Below are 19,397 nucleotides of genomic sequence, written 5' to 3' on the forward strand. Positions count from 1 at the left end.
CGCTGTTTATTATTTTTGTAAATATCTTGTATGTTACTGGTAGTAGACTTATCGGTCTGTAGTTTCTGGTGTCTTTCTGAGTTCTCCTACCAGCGTATTTAAGTATTTCAGCTGTTATTCCGTCGTTTCCTGCTGCTTTTCCATTTTTCATATCTTGAAGCCCCTTTTCTACTTCTCCCACGAGAACTTCTGGGGCGTGCTCTTGTAGTAGTGGCAGTGTTTCTTCTTCATGTAACTTCTCTTACTTCAACGTTCATTTAACCAAGTAAATTATTAAATTAACAATCAAATTACTTGCATTTTCAATCGCATCGAATCCAATTAAGGCAAATTCGTCGTTTCCGCGCATTTTTCTATTGTTTATCGGCCTTTTTTTACGTTAATTCGTTTTATTGATTCGATTAAACGTCGACGGCAAAAAACTGGCCGTCGAACGAAGTGACGGACCGAGCGAGAAGAAAAAAATCGTTTTCATTTGCCTTTTGGCATCGGCCGCGGTGTCTCTCTACAAAAGTATTTTTCTGCTTGGACGAGCAACTCCGTTCTGCCTCAGAGATCCCGAGCCGGAAAATAACTTAGCCGATGGAATACACTTGGGTTTTTGCCGCCACTATCGGTGAAATTTATTGTTTTTGAAATAAAGATAGGACGCCGTTCGATTTTTCACTTTCGGTTGGGGATATTGTATTGTAGCGGCCGGCGGTGCAGTACTAAACAGATTAATTACAAATCGATAGATGATTTTCTAAAAAGCCGGTTTTTAATATTTATAGCTATTTTGGGTGTTTTCTTAAATATTCCTAATTATCTGAAAAATTATGAGAACTTGATACTTTTTTTTGTCGGAGGGGAAAAAATCTTGCATAAGACACCGTGACTAGTGTATAGTTGTCGAGGTAGTGTCGGATTCTTACCGACTAAAAAAAACGCCTCCGATCGACTTCATCAACTGCAACGGAACCACCCGTGTATTACTTCATCGCAGTGGCTGTATGAAAACTACTTTAAAGCATGTTGCAGTCTCTTTCTCTCTCACTATGTCCCTCATTATGTTTGTCACATTCTGATATTCTTATTCAGTTCCTACCAGTTTTCCACTACAGTCTTTCTACATACTTGTTGTTCTAAAGTATTCTCTTCTTCTTTCATTCAATCGGAGACACTTGAACAAAGAATGCTCTACATCCTCTTCTTCCTGGTATTGGTTGCACACAGTGCTGTTTGTTTTATCTCTTATATATAAATAATTTCCAAAGCAACCATACCTTGATAATGTCTGGGTGAGATAGTAGTCAACCTCACCACAGGGTCGATCCAACCACTTTTGGAGTCAGTCTGAACGTCCATGTTCCATAGATCCCCTGTGTCTATTTTTCCTACCAGCTGATTATCAATATGTCCCTGACTATTCTTTTAGCTGTACCGCTGTACACTTGTTAGAGTACTTCATACTAGATGTTTGTGTTTCCTGAGTTAGCTATAAGGCTATTATTTTACTGCGACCTTTACAGATCTCTTGTGGTCTTTTATCTTCTTTTTCTTCTTTTCCCAAGAATTAATTGTCACGTTTAGTTCAGACAACTTATTTTATGTCAATATCAGTTTCAAAATGTCTAATAATTTGGGGACTGAACTTGTGTTCTGCCGTTTTATCTTCTGATTGACAAAATCTGCAATTGTAGTCCATCAATCCCATCGGTTTTAGATGCTTATTAAGCTTGCAATGCCCTTCAGTAGACCTACTACAGTTTTGAAAGTCTTTCTGTCAAAACTGTTGTGGCCTGGTGAATTTTTCTACGATTTTAGTGATTTGTTGCCTACTAATTGTTTTACTTGGTAGCAAAATCTATTATAGTTTTTTTTTATCTATACAAATTACTAAATAGTCTGATCATCGACATCATCATTATGTTCAGCTTATTCAACCATTTCCAATTATGGTGTAGCCTCCCTCACATATTTAGATATTTTCTTTGTAGTTGGGGTCATTGTTGTCTATTGTTAGCTATGCGGACCCAAGTTATCCCTGCTAATTTTCTCATCTCAGCTTCGATTTTCTTCTAGATCTCTTAATTCCTCCTGGGTACCATGCTGTAATTTTTGTGAACCATCTGTTGTACGTTCTTCTTGCCAAGTGTCCTGACCATTTGAGAGATTTGACTCTGTTACTGACATCTATTGCATCGGTCTTTTGTCGTATCCACTCTATTCTTTTACGGTTTCTCTTGGTTATTCCCAGCATATTTCGTTCCATTGAGCATTGTGCCACCTGAAGCTTCCATTGATGTCCGTTTTCGGTTCCGTCCAGATTTCACATGCATAAGTCATCACTGATAGTAGAATGTTTAGGAGTGGAGTTAATCACCGCGACCTTACATATCTATTGTGTGTTCCCCTTTCTTGAGTTATAACGAGTTATAACTCATCATACAGTCTAAGGGCTTTAACAAAAGCCAGTATCTGAAACAGCTCCGCAGAGGCCAGCTCTTCATCCTCGACATCAGCCATACCAAAATTTATGGCATGAACGGTCGTCGTCTCAGCGCACTCAGTGATAAGCCAGTGTTTCTCCATTTTCCCAACAGAATTCGCCGTTTTTTCTCAGCCTCAGCCTACTGAGGTGTTCGTTGAGGAGATAGTGTCCTGTTAGAAACCCCGTGACAATCCGAAGATTGTTTTTACTTAAATCAAGGAAAATCTTTGATATTTCTCTGTCAAAATTTCTGAGGAACTTTTTCGAGAATCTTAGACCTTTTAAGAACTCCCATTCCAGGTTACGGATGGAATCTTCCAGGTTCCTCAGTTCCGCCTTTAGTTATCACTGGTAGTACACATTGGTCTAATAGTAAAGAATATTTCTCCTCTAGGCATGAACTTGACATGTGAAACCTCTAGGCATGTACTTGTGATGTGTATGATGAGTTTTTCGTAAGTACACAAAACTAAACGACTCTATTTGGGGGGTTGCACTAGAGAAACAAGTAACTTTTGAAGGTTGATGCCTATGAGGGTCACTTTATTATGAAAATGTTATTATATTAAAATAAATGCAACGAACTGGCGATCGGACCTGGAACTGGATCAAATCAGTAGCAAATTAGAAATCACGCAGCAACTTAGAAAGCTGCAGCCACTTATAAATCTACAAAATTTACAATATCCCTGTTTAAAACCAGCAAACCTTCTACTTAGGCTAGTTCATTATATTGCAAAAATATATATCTTTTTTGTAGTTTATGTATTTGAATAAAAAAATATGAGTATATTTTTTTCAGCCGACTATTTTATTCTATATTCTTCAATATCTTGTCACTTAATCGTTATTTTTGAAATTTTCACGAGGTAGAGACAACAATTATTTACTCTAACTAATTTTATTTATTTCCTGGAGGAAATGTGATTTAAAGAAAATTTTATATAATATAGCACACATTATTTATTATAGTTATCCTAAGAAATACTTCAAACTTTCATGATTTAGTTTAAAATCTACCGAGTTCCATTTATAAAATGGTATTTTATTTAGTAATCTAAATCAATTTGTCATGAGAATTGCAACACACCAACTGCCGCATTCTGTATTGTCTTCTTGTCCTTTGATGTTTTGCTGAGGAGAGTTATAGTTACGATAGCAGAATACAAATAGCATTATCCTTCCTATACATAACTCTAGGTATAAGTTAATGGAGCACAATAACTGAAACACGTTATTTGGGTAACAAATCTGACAATATTAATGCAAAGATATCTTGAGTAATTATTCGAAACCAGTGATTTTTGTTACATTTTACTTTTTAAGTCCATTTCACTAGTCCGAAAAAGTAGCATAATAAGCGTTTGGCATTTAACGTTTTATGTAAAACTGGCTAGGTATTTTTACACAAATGAAGAAGGAAATTAAAGATAAAGGATTATACTATATCCCTATTGTAACACAACATATGTATGGCCAAACATCAACAAAATATTCCTTATGTTTGGACTAAATTTTCTCGAAAATAAAGACATAATTTGAAATTCCGTTACAATATGGAAATAGATTGAAGTTTTGTGATTGCAGTGGTATATAATTTATATGGTTTTGTAACAAATTGCTCGCTATTTTATGGCAAATGCTGAGGCTCTGCAAACCTTAATCAAGCTTTAATTAAAGCACGTGTGTTTGGAATTTTAGGTATGGCTTAACACGACAGGATCGGGCTAAGCCTTAGACAAATTTCTGAAATATAATCGTGGCTAACGTCATATTCAAGGCCTGACTGTTTTGACAGTTCTACCGAAGTGGTCGAGAATTAGTAGTCGTAAAGAAACCAATTGTTTTCATTAGTTTCCCAACAAATCTGTGTTTTTACGCGTTTCTATGCTAATAAAAATATACTAAATAATTTTGAGTGAATAGTGAACTAACTAGATCCGATTCATAACATCGTACCCGCGAAAAAAACCATACTTTCGGTAAAAATTATAGTAACACCGGCGATGCCGGCTGTGTGTCCGGGCTAGGAAAAAGTTGGGGAATTTATATAAAAATATAATTAATAGGGCGTTAGTGTTAGTGTATAGTGTTAAACCAACGTAAGTGACGTGTATTTTTAGGTAAAAAAGTTGTCGATTCTTTATTTTTACTTTGTGAAATAAAAAATGCCGCGACATTGTTCTGTGCCTGTGCCTTGTAGCAGCAATTATAATAAGTACTCAGGATCTGTCTACATTCTCTTTCCCAACAATATTAACTGTAACTAAGTCACGTCCAAAACCTACGGAAAATGCTGTGCCTACAATTTTTCCAAATCAACCCTCTTATATGACTGTGCATATTCCCATAAAGAAAAAACATCCCGATGAAAGAAAACAAGATTTGGAAATTCAGGATGAAATAAATATTGAAAATTATTATTATTATTATTATGAAATGGCAATATATTTTAAAGAAATTAAATGAATTGTACTTTATTTCAGTATTTTATATAAAAAAAAATATCTTTATCTTTTTATTTATGATTTATGGAAATGGTTACTTGAACATCGAATTACAAATTACTTAATGATAATAGTTAATTCTACCTGATATCTACATTTTTTAAATATGTTAGGCAAATTTTTATAATTATCTTTAATTAAACTTTAAAATGTATTCTGCTCTTATCATATACAATACATTTTCTTAACTTGTCGATAAAGTATAGTTTTCAGATTTTTTAATATTTGGAAACTTTATCACAAGGTATATTATTACTAGCTACTAAATACTCGCTAACGCAATTTTACGACATGCTTTTTATTATCTGGATTTTATTCTGTTCATCTTATGCTGTTGTTTATTTCATATTAATATTCGTGTTTTAGATCTAAATTTTAATGCTTTTGAATACTTTCAATAATTTAACGCAATAAAAAGTTAATGTTATGTTTTAATACCTTTGTGTATAATATTTTTCATATTTATATCTGGCAAAACTATCAGTAAATACTATTATTTATGCAAAAACTATATGCAGTACCATATGGCACAATTCAAAAGCCCGACTATTGCGGTGACGTCACAAATCGATGTCTCGGGCCTGTATCTCATGTTGGTTATGATATAATATATATTTCCTTCGCCAACACACCCGCTTTACCCGACCACGATCGCACAGAGCGACCCGAAAGTACAGCGTTACATTAGGTTATATGTGAAAAAAGTATTTAAAACCATCTTAAATATAATCAATCTTAAAAACAATTTGTTTCTTTTTAATTTATCGATAGGTATTTTTAATACGTAAATTCCATGAAACAGTATGCATTAACAATAGATAATTTTCCAATGACAAATTCTAACTACAAATGCATTACTCTATTAAAAAGCGAAACTTTATGCTAAGATATATCTACGTCAGCGTACATAAAGACACGTCATTAATTCAAAAGGAAATTATTACTTAATCAATAGGCACTTCATACGTAACCATTTTCTACTTAAATTAATGCATTTTTAACTGTACATTTCTCTTATTCACCGACCTCATAGAATAAGACACAATAAATAATTATAATAATATAATCATTTGGCAAAGATGCATCTTATTGCTATGGGAACGTACCTGTTCGATACGATGTGTCGTATACTTCAGAGTGGTAAAAGAAATAAGAATAATTTATTAAGAAAATCTTTTCAAGCTTTTAAAATTTTCAATTTGTAACAAATATCAGTTTTTAAGTTATTGACGTCAAAAATTAAATAACGGTAGCCTTTTTGACTGTATACGTAGGTTGTCTTTTAAGTTTTTACAAAAAGTGAAACAGAAACGAACAAGTTCGAAACAAAGTGTTTTATTGCTTTTCGAAATATTCGCCCTTAAGGTATATACAGGGTGTCCCACTAAGAATAGCTCTCGGCTGTATCTCAGAAAGTATTAGTCGTAGGGCTTGCGGAAAAAATATTTAAAACTAAAGGGACTATAAGAAATTGCTGGAAATTATTTTCAAGTTTGTAGAACAGCCGCTAGAGGGTGCAACTGCTATAAAAAATAAGAAAAAGGAATTTTTATACAATTTTGCTTAGATAACGGGTACTATAAATAATAGTCTCATAATCTTCAGAAAATTTTAAATATTTTTTGTTAGAACCATTTTTCAGTATCTGCCCAAATAAAAAAAGTGGTGGAGGAAGGTTAGATCTGTTTTTATTTAAATTTAATAACTCCGGACTGGAGGAACGGAATCAAACGGGGGCTCGTTTAAAAGAGCGTTTCTTACCCTAAATTATACAGTATAAACAACAATAACAAGCTTTTGAATGACGACGATAGGGGCCGCTGTCTTACAATTTAACAAACATTGCGCGTTTTTTCATAAAAATTAAATGCGATAGTATTTATGTAATTTTAGCTGATAGTAAAGAGTAATAAAAGCTTAAAAAGTCAGCGAAAACCGTATCTTGATATCATCTTTCAAACCGAAGATTTTAGCAAAATTATAGTAAATACGAAAAAGTAAGCCCTTAATTACCTTATTTTTATAACACGGTTACAGTAGCCCTCTTGATTATGACCATTCTAATTAAAAATAAGATAGAAACGATTAGTTTATTCTAAAATCGACAATATACCAGAATACCATAATACCAGATGTATTATTAATATCTAGTAATTAAGATATCAATGACAGTGAATAAGAAACGACGCGACGCCTCAGTGAAGTCATGGTAGGCTTTGGAAAAAAGTTGCTTTTGACTTAATAGTATAAACGTCAAAGTGTTACTGGATCAACATTTTGATAGTCTTAGCAGCTTTTATTCTCGTTTGAACAAAGGAATTTTTATAAAAGCAATCAAAAGATAAAAAACGCTCCTGAGACTATCAAAATGTTGATATAATAATATTTTGTGAGATGTTATGTAAACTATCCCTTTAAAAGAAACTTTTTTTCCAAAGCCTACCATGAATTCACTGAGGCGTCGTTTCTTGTTCACTGTCATTGATATCTTAATTATTAGATATTGATACCTCTAGTATTACGGTATTCTGGTACATTGTCGATTTCTTGAATAAAATAATTTTTTTATTAGTATGGTCATAATCAAGAGGGCTAGTGACACCGTGTTAGAAAAATAAGGTAATTAAGGGTTTATTTTTTCGTATTTATTATAATTTTGCTAATAACTTTGGTTTGAAAAAAGATACGGTTTTCGCTGACTTTTTAAGATTTCATTACTCTTTGGTATCAGATAAAATTACATATACTATCGCATTTAATTTTTTTGAAAAAAAACGCGTAATATTTGTTAAGTTGTAAGATAGCGCCCCGTATCGTTTACGTTCAAAAGCTTATTTTTATTTAAAAAAATATTATATGGTACCTATAATATAGAGTAAGAAACGCTCTTTTAAACGAGCTGTCATTTGTTGGATTTTGATTATCCAGTCCGGAGTTATTAACATTTAAATAAAAAGATATCTAACCTTCCCCCACCACTTTATTTTAGCAGATAGGGGAAAATGGTTCTAACAAAAAAGATCCTAAATTTACTGAAGATTATGAAGCTAATAGCTTTATAGTACCCGTTATCTAGGCAAAATTGCATAAAAACTCCTTTTTATTATTATTTTATAGCAGTTGCGCCCTCTAGCGGCCGTTCTATATACTTGAAAATAATTTTAAGCAATTTCTCATAGTCTCTTTAGTTATAAATATTTTTTTCAGCAAGCCTTACCACTAATACTTTCCGAGATACAGAGCTAACCAAGAGCTATTCTTAGTGGGACACCCTGTACATTTTTGCATACGCTAAAGCCAATTCTGGAAACATTTTTTCCACCCTGAAGCTGATATCGTAGAAACGTGGTTTTGAAAGTCTTTAACTGCTTCTTGAGGTGATAAAAATCGCTGTCACAGCATCTTTTGTTTGACAGTGGGGAACAAGAAAAGTCATTAGGCGAAAAATCGGGTAAATACAGGCAATAAGACATTAATTCAATGTTTGACGTACTTTATGGGAGCTGGCATTGTCGTGATGAAAAATGATGCGACGTTTTCATTATTTTTCCTTATTTCATCGAATACCGATAGCAAAGAAACAAGCGATTGTATAAACTTAAAAGGCAACCTACGTAACCTATATCCATTATGGCAGTTCGTATACTATAAAGGTAATCTGACCAGCACTAAACACTACCCTAACCTATACTCCTCATCTGTGCATATTATTTAATTTTATTATTATTACCTTACCTTACCTTATTTTATTATTATTACCTTGCATATTTACGCATGCCAAGTACTCATTTACGGCTGAATCAACTTAGTTATCCAAACTCCTACTTAAAAAAATTGTATGTGCCCTATGTACCCATATTTGAAGTAAAATTTCTTACTAGCAGCTATTAAATTTATTTACATACACTTTCACAAAATTTGTATTAAAATGACCGTCTGTCCGTCTGAGGACTCCATCCACGTGCCGAGTTTGATTCAAATCAACCTATAATTAAGAAAAATACTGATGATATCGTCCATTTAGAAGCATTGGTTCGAAACGCCGAAAGTGTCATCCCCCCAATTATATCCAACCCGTCCCCAATTATATCCAAATCGACGCGCATTTTTCTTCAATATCAAACCCTTAGTCCCACCCTGATGAAGGTTTAAACGAAACGTTGTATCCAACTTTGCAGGTGAGTACCGTCGCTCATATAGCCTACCAACCCAATTTAGTTGCGATCGGACGACATCAACGTTTGACTTTTCTTACGTCAAAACTAACTGTCAGAGTGACACGTGTCGTACACGGTCAAGTTCGCCTTGGTCCCATTTAACGACATATCGAATTTCATTTAAATCGGACTGTTTTTTCGCCATTGATGATGGAGTTTCACAGTGCACGAAAGGTTGTCAAAATATGAATAGATACTACATTCCGAGTTTCAGCTCTCTGGTTCACATAGAGCCCGAGTTACGACGCTCCAAAGATCCATCTCAACTTCCTCATTGGCTTACCACTTTTCCGATCGTTAAAAAATATTCGTTATTAGAAAAACAACAAGTCCTAACCAGGTTTATTTTTCTTCAACTAACCAAGATTTCCTAATGAGAACCGGTTGTTTTTGTCTATCTTCCTTCATATTTTCCCTGCTAGTCTTGACAAGTATTGGCTCGGTTGCAGCAGAATAAACTACACCTTTTACCAGTAGCTTCACGAATGGTAAACACCAAAGAGAAATGGTGTTTCTACGGAGCAATACAAATACGCAGAAAATATGTATGTAGATGAGAATAACAATGACATGATTATTGTTTCGATGTTCTCTATTCTGCTTAAGAGTAGATCCACATCAAGAAAATGATGGTTAGTGCTGTTACTAGTGAGAATCATTGTTGACAGTCTTCTTTCATATTTTCTCTGCTAGTCTTTATAGGTGTTAAGTAGGTGGTTGCACAATGATCTACTGATTTTACTACCAGTAGCTTCATGAACACTATGAACAGTAAACATCAAGGAGAAGTGATGTTTCTACAGAGGACCACAAATACGAAGCAAAATGTTGGTAAATTAGAAAAACAGTGCATAATTAGCGTGTCTATATTTTTTACCAATCTGCGGTGATCACATTCGTTCGATGTCAAGGTTCACGTATAACCGTTTTCACGGAGTCTTTTAAAAGAGACGAACAAGAAAAGCGTCGTGGCCAGAAAAAAGGAAGAGGAGACGACGATGACTGCGACGACCTCTGTTTAGCATTTGAAAGCCGAAGTCGTTGCCTGGCTTTAGTGGCCGTAAATCTACATGTGAGCACGGTCGATTGATATTGACAAGCAGGGAAAAAGGGTTTGCGAACGGGTCTCGTGCACCGAATGTTTAGCGATCGTGAGGAAATAATAAAGACATATAAGGTATCTGCATATTATTATTATGGATATTGTCCGTATTTCTCGGAGCACGCGCTTAATGGAGAGTTACCAGTCTCACGAAAAAACGCAGTAAAAATAATGTATTTTGTAATCTAAAATATTGCTATTAAAACATAAAATTTTAAAAAAGGCGTTTTCTTTCATGGCCTTGTGACTGGAAAGACCACTACGCGATTTTATCTGTCTACCGCACTCCGGACATTCAAAAATCCTAATTGCCTTGTTGCCTCGTTACTTTTTGGTTGTCGCTCTTAACCCTTAAGTACTAACACCCCGTCTCAGAGACGCAACGGACTAGCTGGACATATGACATCTCCGCTCCCCTCCGTTTCTAATTATCATCCAACTATGTAATTTCAATACGCATCAAAACAAGTTAAAAGCCGGCAGGGCAATTTGCGAAAGTGTGTGGTTTTCAAAATATTTTAGTTTAGTCTGACAGACGGAGTGTTAGTGTTAACGTAAGCTTTTTTTCTAATTTGTGCAATGAATCATGCACCTAATAGCTCAAAACATGTGAAGTATGGCAAGCAAAATTACAAGGATACTCTTCTAAAGTGGTATGAAGAGATTAGCAGCGATAATAGCAAAATAGTGACATAGAATCCGAATGTGGCGAAAATTTTGCTATAGACAGCGATCATAATTCTGAATTCGAATTAGAAGGTAAAAAAACGGTTTTTAACTAATATCTAAAGGTATGTAGCTGTGTATGTTTTGTTATAGATGACGAAAATATGGATGTGAACGATCAGTAGACTAATATCGAAGAAAATGAAGAGAACAATTTGTTTGGAATGCGCAAAAAAGTGTGTGAATAAATAAATGACAATGTACAAAATGTGCATTGTCATTTATTTATTCTTTATATTTTCTTTGCTTTTTTGTGCTTAATAGATAGGTTTTTATATGCTAAATATAATAATAAATATACTTTTTCATTTTCCTTTCGTTTTTTTTCTATCTCAATGAGAAACAAAGATATGTCAAAAATCCAAAACTAGTACTTTTATTTCAAAAATTTAAAACATGTTTGCATAATATAAGTATTAGATATTTTTTTCCTGTAGTTTTAATGCTAATGATTTACTCCACTTACAAAAAATCTGTTAGACACAAACAAAATATATATTTTTTTAATGCGTCTCTCAGACGGTCTGTTAGTATATATTTCAGTATGCGACTATTTCAGTATGTTAGTACTTAAGGGTTAACTGAGTTTACAATTCTTCTCCATTGAGTTCTATTGTGAACTGGTTCTTCTCACTTATTCTGCATGTTAATCCCCTTTAAGTTTTCGTGGAAAATATCCTTGTACCTTTTGAGTTGTCCACCCGGCCTCCTCTTACCTATTACCGTCTACAAGCTCACCGAAAAGCAGAGATTTTGTTATGCGGTTTTCTTGCATTCTGCATACGTGACCAGCCCATCTTAAGCGGGATTTTGTAGTCGTACTTCAATACTCTCGCAATTAGCTTTTTCAAGGACCGATACGTTTGAGACATGATGGAACCACCGGATTCTTAAGAGTTGTCTAAGGTGTCTCTGTTGCAACTTGTTTAATGCGTTCATGTGTCGGCGGTACGGCACCCAGGTTTCGCTCCCATATAACATGGTCGGGATTATAATTGCTCGGTACACTGCAAGTTTCGTTTTTGTACTCAAATCATGATTTTAGAAAACCCTGTCTTTTAATTTCCAGAATGCTCTTGAGGCGCTGCTAATCCTGTGCTGAATTTCAGAGTCGATATTGACCTATATCGAAATCCAACTGCCGAGGTAATTGAATTTCGCTACATATTCCAATAGTTCTTCTCCGATATTAATAGCATTGTTGTCATCTTCCGGGGGAGTGCACATGATTTTGGTTTTGTCGATGTTTAGCTTAAGGCCCAAAGCCTCGTATGCCTAGGTATACGTGTTTAGCATTACTTGTAATTGCTCCAACGTGTTTGCAACTAGAGCGCAGTCATCAGCCCTTATTTTTTATTATTTTAATGGCTTATATTCTTCGGTTCGGTGTACTTATACCGGGGTGAAACATAACATTCTTTTTTCCATTAAATTCAAAACACCCTGTGCAAAAAATGAGATCGGAATTTTGGATAAAAATACTTTATGTATGTAGTATGTTGTCCTGTAATCTAAGATTACAGGACTACATACTTATTTCTAACATTTGATTTTTTGAATTATCCCCATTATCTCTACTCTTTTATGAGCTACACCTTTTGAAGTAAAGTATTAATTTCAGAGATTCTTTTATTGACAAAAACAATAATTTTACGCTCTCACAGCAATAACACGTCGAGGTCTTCGTCGTATCGAATGAATAAGGGTAGGTATTCTTTCTTGATCTACAACTTGATGAATATCAAGTTATAGATCAAGAAAACCCTTTACAAGGGCTAAGGTGCGTTAATGCTAGGTGCGTCCATAGCTCTTTTAAAGTATTTTAAAAGTTAATTATTTATATTTAAAGTATGGACGGCGCCAAACAGCTCTTTTAAGTTCATCGCACAATGTAGTCCAACTTCCATCCAGGTACTCGTTAACTATTCGTACTCCTAACTCATTACCCCGCGCAACTTGGGGCCTGGCATTATCATGCATCAGTATAAACTGATTTCCAATGAAATGAGCAGATGGAAGGACAATTTCTTGGAGGACATCCTCAATATAACGGTGGGCATTAATAGCTCCATTTTCAACAAATTCAAGATTGTAAAAATATCAGTACTTTATTTAAAAATGTGTAGCCCATAAAAGAATAGAGATAATAGAATAATTTCTAAAACAAAATGTTAGGAATACATCTAAGATTACAGGGAATTTTTTTTATCCAAAATGCCCGTCCAATTTTTTCCACAGCGTGTTTTGAATTTATTGCAAAAAACGAAGTTTTGATTTACCTCGGTATAAGCCCACCTAACCGAAATATATTCCAAACCAAGCCATTAAAATAGTAAAAAATAATTCCAACAAATTTATCTACAAACTAATATCATAATCATAAACATCGGATTACAAATTAAAAAGTTATGAAACATCAAACTTATTAAAAAATTTTAAGGTGGCGAAATTTTGTACCGGGGACTTTATAATAGTTTAATCCATGTACCACTCGGTCCATAATAATTTAGTAGAATGCCTATAGGGCCTCCTACATCTTGGTCATATTGTGGAAAATTAACCTCCATAAAGCACTTCTTAACAACAGATCCCAATCTTAATATTGTAAAAAACGCTTTCAATTTTTTTCACAGGTGCCCAACTAATAACTTTAATTTCTTAAATTTTAATCTTTTATATCCCGAATATATCAAAAAACAAATCATTTTATAGGAAAAACCGCATTTCATTTCAAACGTCAACTTTGTCTGTAATTTTTAGACGTAGATAATACCTTGCTTCAAAGATATCTCCTAGCAAAGTTTAGTTAGAAAACAAATATTTGCTTGACACCAAATTTAATAAATATTTACTAGTAAACAAGTTGGTCTAAAAGAAAAATAGAGAAAAGTTCTAATTAACTGGATTATTCAGTCCGTATAAAAGTCACCAGTTCGAGTATTCGTATAAACAGTGTCAACAAAAGGACGTGCTTGAAATTTAATTAAATTCATGACCTTGTTTAAAGTTCTTAGGCTTAAAAATATTTAAAAAGTTTTCTAGTATTTTGCTCTGCCAATGGAAAATTTTTACAGTCTTCTGATATAAGCAAAAAAGCAAATGTATTATTTATCAAAAATATAATTATTTTGATTGGAAAATTATTTTTATTTGAAAAATCACTTTGATTTTTTTACAACTTATGTATTGCGAAATAATTTATCAATATTATATACATACTAAGTAAAATAGTACATATTTTTTTATGAAATTTAATTTATTTGTATTTTTTGTCGGATTTCTTCTAAGGTGACCCCACGTTGGGCGCCAATTTATTATATAATATTATGTATTATATTAGATTATGGAACTAAAACTAACTAACAGTAGAAAAGCACATATAATAGGAATATTAGTTGCCAAATTAATATACTAATTTGGTCCTAGTAAAAAATGTCTATGCCTATGTGGCGGATTCATCTCTCCAAAAAATCCTATATGGGTATTTCGCCACTGCAAGAAAACCTAAAAAATAAAATAGTTATTTTTTGTAAACACTTCTGCGTTAATCCAAACGGAAACTACTTGTCAGAAGTTTACAGATATACAAATTTACCTAACGACCAAAAAAATGCTTGACGTTTCGGAAAGCTTATCTCTTCAGCAAAAAAAAATACAAAGAATAACGAAAAAAAAATATTTAAAATATTTAAATTCAACTATTCGAGAACCCTTTAGTTTTTTTAAAACAGATACGTCTACAGAAACCGTTGACGTTCTGTTAAAATGACATTATATCAAGTTAAACTTCAAAATTAACAATTACTACCTGATAACAATTACTTAATAAGGTAAAACCAAAAAGTCCCAAACTTTCTGTATGATTATTTTTAATATTTACGTATGTTATGTTTATTTATGTTATGTTCTTTAAAATCAAAGAAGCGATTGCCATACATTACTAACAATACATTTATTTTTATTAAATTGTATTAAAAAAGCCTCTTTTATTTTTCTTTTAGAGGCTATCGCTTCTTTCATTATAATTTTGGCGTTATTACAATTTATTCTGTGCCCTGTGTCCCATGAATGCTGACAAATCTTAGATTTGTCAAAATCTCTTTTTTAAATAATCTTTATGTTTTTTAATTCGAACATTTAACGGTCTAGATGTTTCACCAATGTAAAATTTATCGCATTCACATGGTATTCTGTATATTACATTTTTTGTTTGTTGTTCTGTATTCATTGGTTTAATATGTGATAAAATAGATCTTAGTGTATTTTGTGTTTTAAAAGATGTTCGTATGTTATATTGTTTTCCTATCCTTTTTATTTTTTTCCGAAACGCCTCGTATGTATAGAATTGTAAGTTGTATAATATATTGTGGATTGTTATCATTGTATATATGATTTGGGGTTTATATTTCGTTTAATGTTTTGTCAATAAAATATGGTGGATAGTCGTTTCTTATTAATGTATTTTTTTATGTGGTTTATATCTCTGTTTAGTGAAATGTCTGAACCACCCTAAAAATATGGTGGTCAGAAAACGTACCTAGCTGTAATTGTTGGTAATAAATTATTTTGCGTTGGTGTATTATTAAAATTCAAAACTGGGTAAATTCCAGGTCTATCGTTTGACTCAATAACATATATTGCGAAGCGAAATCGACTTAATTGAATAATCTTCGAAGCTGTGCCGGGCATTTAACTAGTCCGAACTTAAAGGGAAGAATTGCAAATCGAAACAATCGAGTAGGGATGGCTAATTTAGCATGAAATATTCATGATCGGTCAGCGAGGGTCATAGAGACTTGGAAATAGAATAATTGCCGGAGGGTAAGTCGGCCCATTAGAAATTATCAAGGGAAATCAGTAGGTTCCCGGAATTGTAAAATCTAACTTACAGTTCTATAAGTAATGATGTTAGATGTATAAGACGGAATACAGAAAAATAATCGATTGGGTAAAAACAATCTATTATGTGCAATTTAAGGATAAAACCGAGAATAAATTACATGGAAATAGGTCACAAATGCGGTAAATGCAATTTTCTAGAAATGCTTAACGACATAACTGCACTTAAGTTATTAATTTAAACATTCTAATTTTTATGGTGGAAAAGTAGAAAATATAATATGGAATTTTCCATTTAAACCTTACATTATTAGGAATAATTATTTTGAATTCAAGTTATAGGAGTTTCAGGTATATACAAAAAGTGATGCCAACTTCTTTACACTAAGGGCTGGCTAAGGTTAGTCTTGGGTTAAGATTTCCGTATGTAAGAAGAGTACAATGCGTTTATAATGTACTGAACAAAGAGAGGACAGTAAACACGTTGCCAAACGTATGAAATAAACCAAGAAACTGTGCACATCGCTAAGAGACGTGGAAGGGGATATAGCAGATTTGTCGCAGTTGACCGGTCGACCCAATCAATACCTCTGTCAGTACTTAAAGTTCTAGGGAGATGTGTACGTCATGCGTTCAGCTTCACGATTTAATTAAGTCTCGTGATACTTAATTTCTTTATTTATTAACGAGTTGTTGTAATTTTCCCTATAGCTTGAATTTGCAAGCTAGAAACACTTGCATTTTTGGTAAAAATAAGTGGAATTGAGTGGGTGTTCGATAGTGGTCGCGCTATTAGAACTCTGAATTCAAAAATTGATATCTCGAAATCTATTAGAAATAATAGATTATAATTTTTTTAAGAACTTTGTTAATATTTCTGCTGTATTTTCTTTTTAGACAGTATGTGAAAATCTTGATCAATAAAAAAATTATACGATTGCTGAAAATTGCTATGCTCTAAAAGTAAATGGATGGATTGTTTACAATTTTTGAAAGGAAAAAACAACCTTATCGAATTTTTCTTATGTAAACATATTATATAATATCCGAACTTGAAAATAAAAAAAAATAATATCTAAAGTGGTTCTTGAGTTATGGCCTGTTATGTGTTAAAAAGTTGAGTTTTTAAATTATCGCGATTACTGACGTTTTCTCGTTATAAAAAAAATGACACCTTAACGATATCCTTATAATTCCATTTCAGATGCTCAGAAACATGTTTAATGATTTATATCTAGTTATCTCTTGAAAAGATGATATTTTATCTAGTTATCTCTTGAAAAAAAAAGTCTTTTAAAAATAAGCGGTTTGCGATCGTGATTTTACTTTACTTGATAGGGAAAGGAGTATCGGCAACGCCGCAACAGCACACCGTCGCGCGTCGCGTCGGTCGGTCGAATTTCTCTCACTCCGACTTAATAAGATCCCTATGCGATTTACTTCCACACATGTAAATACCGACCCAAAAGTAACAGTTGCCAGCGCGGTATTGTTAGTTTTATACCTACATGAAATTATAAACACGCTTTATTTTACGATATAAAAAATGTTTATTATTTTTTCTTTAAGTCGTACTCCTTAGGGGTTCCTGATTTTTATCTTTGTCTATTATTATTATATTATTTTTTTCGTATTTGATTTCAACGCCATCCTCACCTAAATATTTGTAAAAGTGATTACTTATGTGCCATGATTCGAATGGAAATAGGTCCGTTTATCTTGCAAAATAAGAACTGTAATATTGAAAAAAGTATTTTGTATACATAGTTCTTGCAACGTTCTTAGAATCAAAAAGTTTTATAGTATGGTCCTGTTTAAATAACTTCATGTCGTGGTTTTGTTAAAAACTAAACTTTGATTAAACGTATTTCATTCGTAACTTTTTTTATTTATTCGTTAAATATTCGTTAAAATATTTATTCGTAACTTTTTTAGTCAAGCGACGTTGAAAGCACTTGAGGCAACGAAAAGCACGTCCAGGACGATTCTTCATTGTAAGAAACTACTCAATATATTAGGAAATGGAAACAAAGTGTCGCTAATATGGATACCGGGACATGTCGGCCTAGAGGGAAATGAACGTGCTGATTCCCTCGCCAAAACTGGTGCAGGCTCGCCATTCGTGGGCCCAGAACCGACACTTAGCGTACCAAAAAATCTAGCAAGAGACAGGCTCTGTGAATGGTTTCGGACTGGTATGACAGTCCCGGAATGGAACATGCCAAGACAATCCTAGCAGGGTTATCCAAACGTAGAACAGATGAACTCCTAAAGGCTGGTAGGAACGGAGTGCGTACGCTTACTGCAGTATACACGGGCCACTGCCGGCTAAGATCACACCTACAGAGGATGGGACTGGTAGAAGACGCCAAATGCCGACTCTGTATGGAAGATGACGAAACAATAAAGCACGTTATGGGTACCTGCCCCGCTGGGGGCAAGACCAGGTTTGAGGTGTTTGGCAAACCCACGCTAGACCTAGAAGACATATCACCCTCGGACATAACGGCCTATGTTAAAAGGCTGTGTCTTGAGGGTAAATTTAATGCTCTTTTTCTATTAAAGAGCTTGTAGCAACTGAGCCACAATAAGCCCTCGCGGCCTCAGTGGTGGGCCCCACCTGGGACCCACTCTTAGTAAAATACAAAATACAAATGGTCCTGTTTAAATAACTTCATGTCGTGGTTTTGTTCAAAACTAAACTTTTATTAAACGTATTTCGAACTACCTTATAACTCAAAGGCTTGTTGTCTTTATAGCTCCCTTTGAAAATCTCTGCATACGTACTGTACAGAGTAATTGATTTTCTGTTAATAGTGTTTTTGTTAGAACTACCTATTAACTGATTAATTAAATTCTAGTGGCTTAATTTTTAATTGATTTGTACTATTTTATTGCAGTTTATGAAGTAACAAAATCTTTATTCCGAAATAGAAAAATATTTAAGTCTTTTTATAAAAGACTTAAGTCAGATTTTTATATATTTTTATGAAAAATTTTTAACAGCAGCATTTTTTTAAACTGTTAATCGGCAGCCAAGCAGCAGAATAAAAAAAAACAATACTCAATACCACTAGTAAATAAAATGTTAGTTTTCCGGAACCGATTTTGATTATTTGTCTTGTTACACGTGCGTAGTGTCTGTTGTCGTTATGTAGCTCGAAAGACGAACAAAATAAATTTATCTCGAATATATTGAAGAGTACCTTAAAATCCTCCAGCCCTTAGATTATGCTATCGATATATTACATAGTGATCAAAACACATCATCACTTTTTAATAGATTTTAATAGATGTATTCTATGACATCTATCTATAATGGATACATATAAAGTATTACAAAATCGGTTAAATTTTATAAAAAATACATTTTTATGTTTGTAGTTGTTCTGAAAATTAACCGTTTTATTTTATGTCATTTTAATATAATGACCACTTAGTGAGAAAATCGCTAATTGGTATCACAAGAAAATTAATATTAACATTTAAAAATAGGTAGTGAATTAAATTCTGTGTGGCTTGAGGGTAATTAT

This window comes from Sitophilus oryzae, unplaced genomic scaffold (assembly GCF_002938485.1).
Source record: "Sitophilus oryzae breed Bouriz unplaced genomic scaffold, Soryzae_2.0 scaffold_637_pilon_pilon, whole genome shotgun sequence".
NCBI lineage: Eukaryota > Metazoa > Arthropoda > Insecta > Coleoptera > Curculionidae > Sitophilus > Sitophilus oryzae.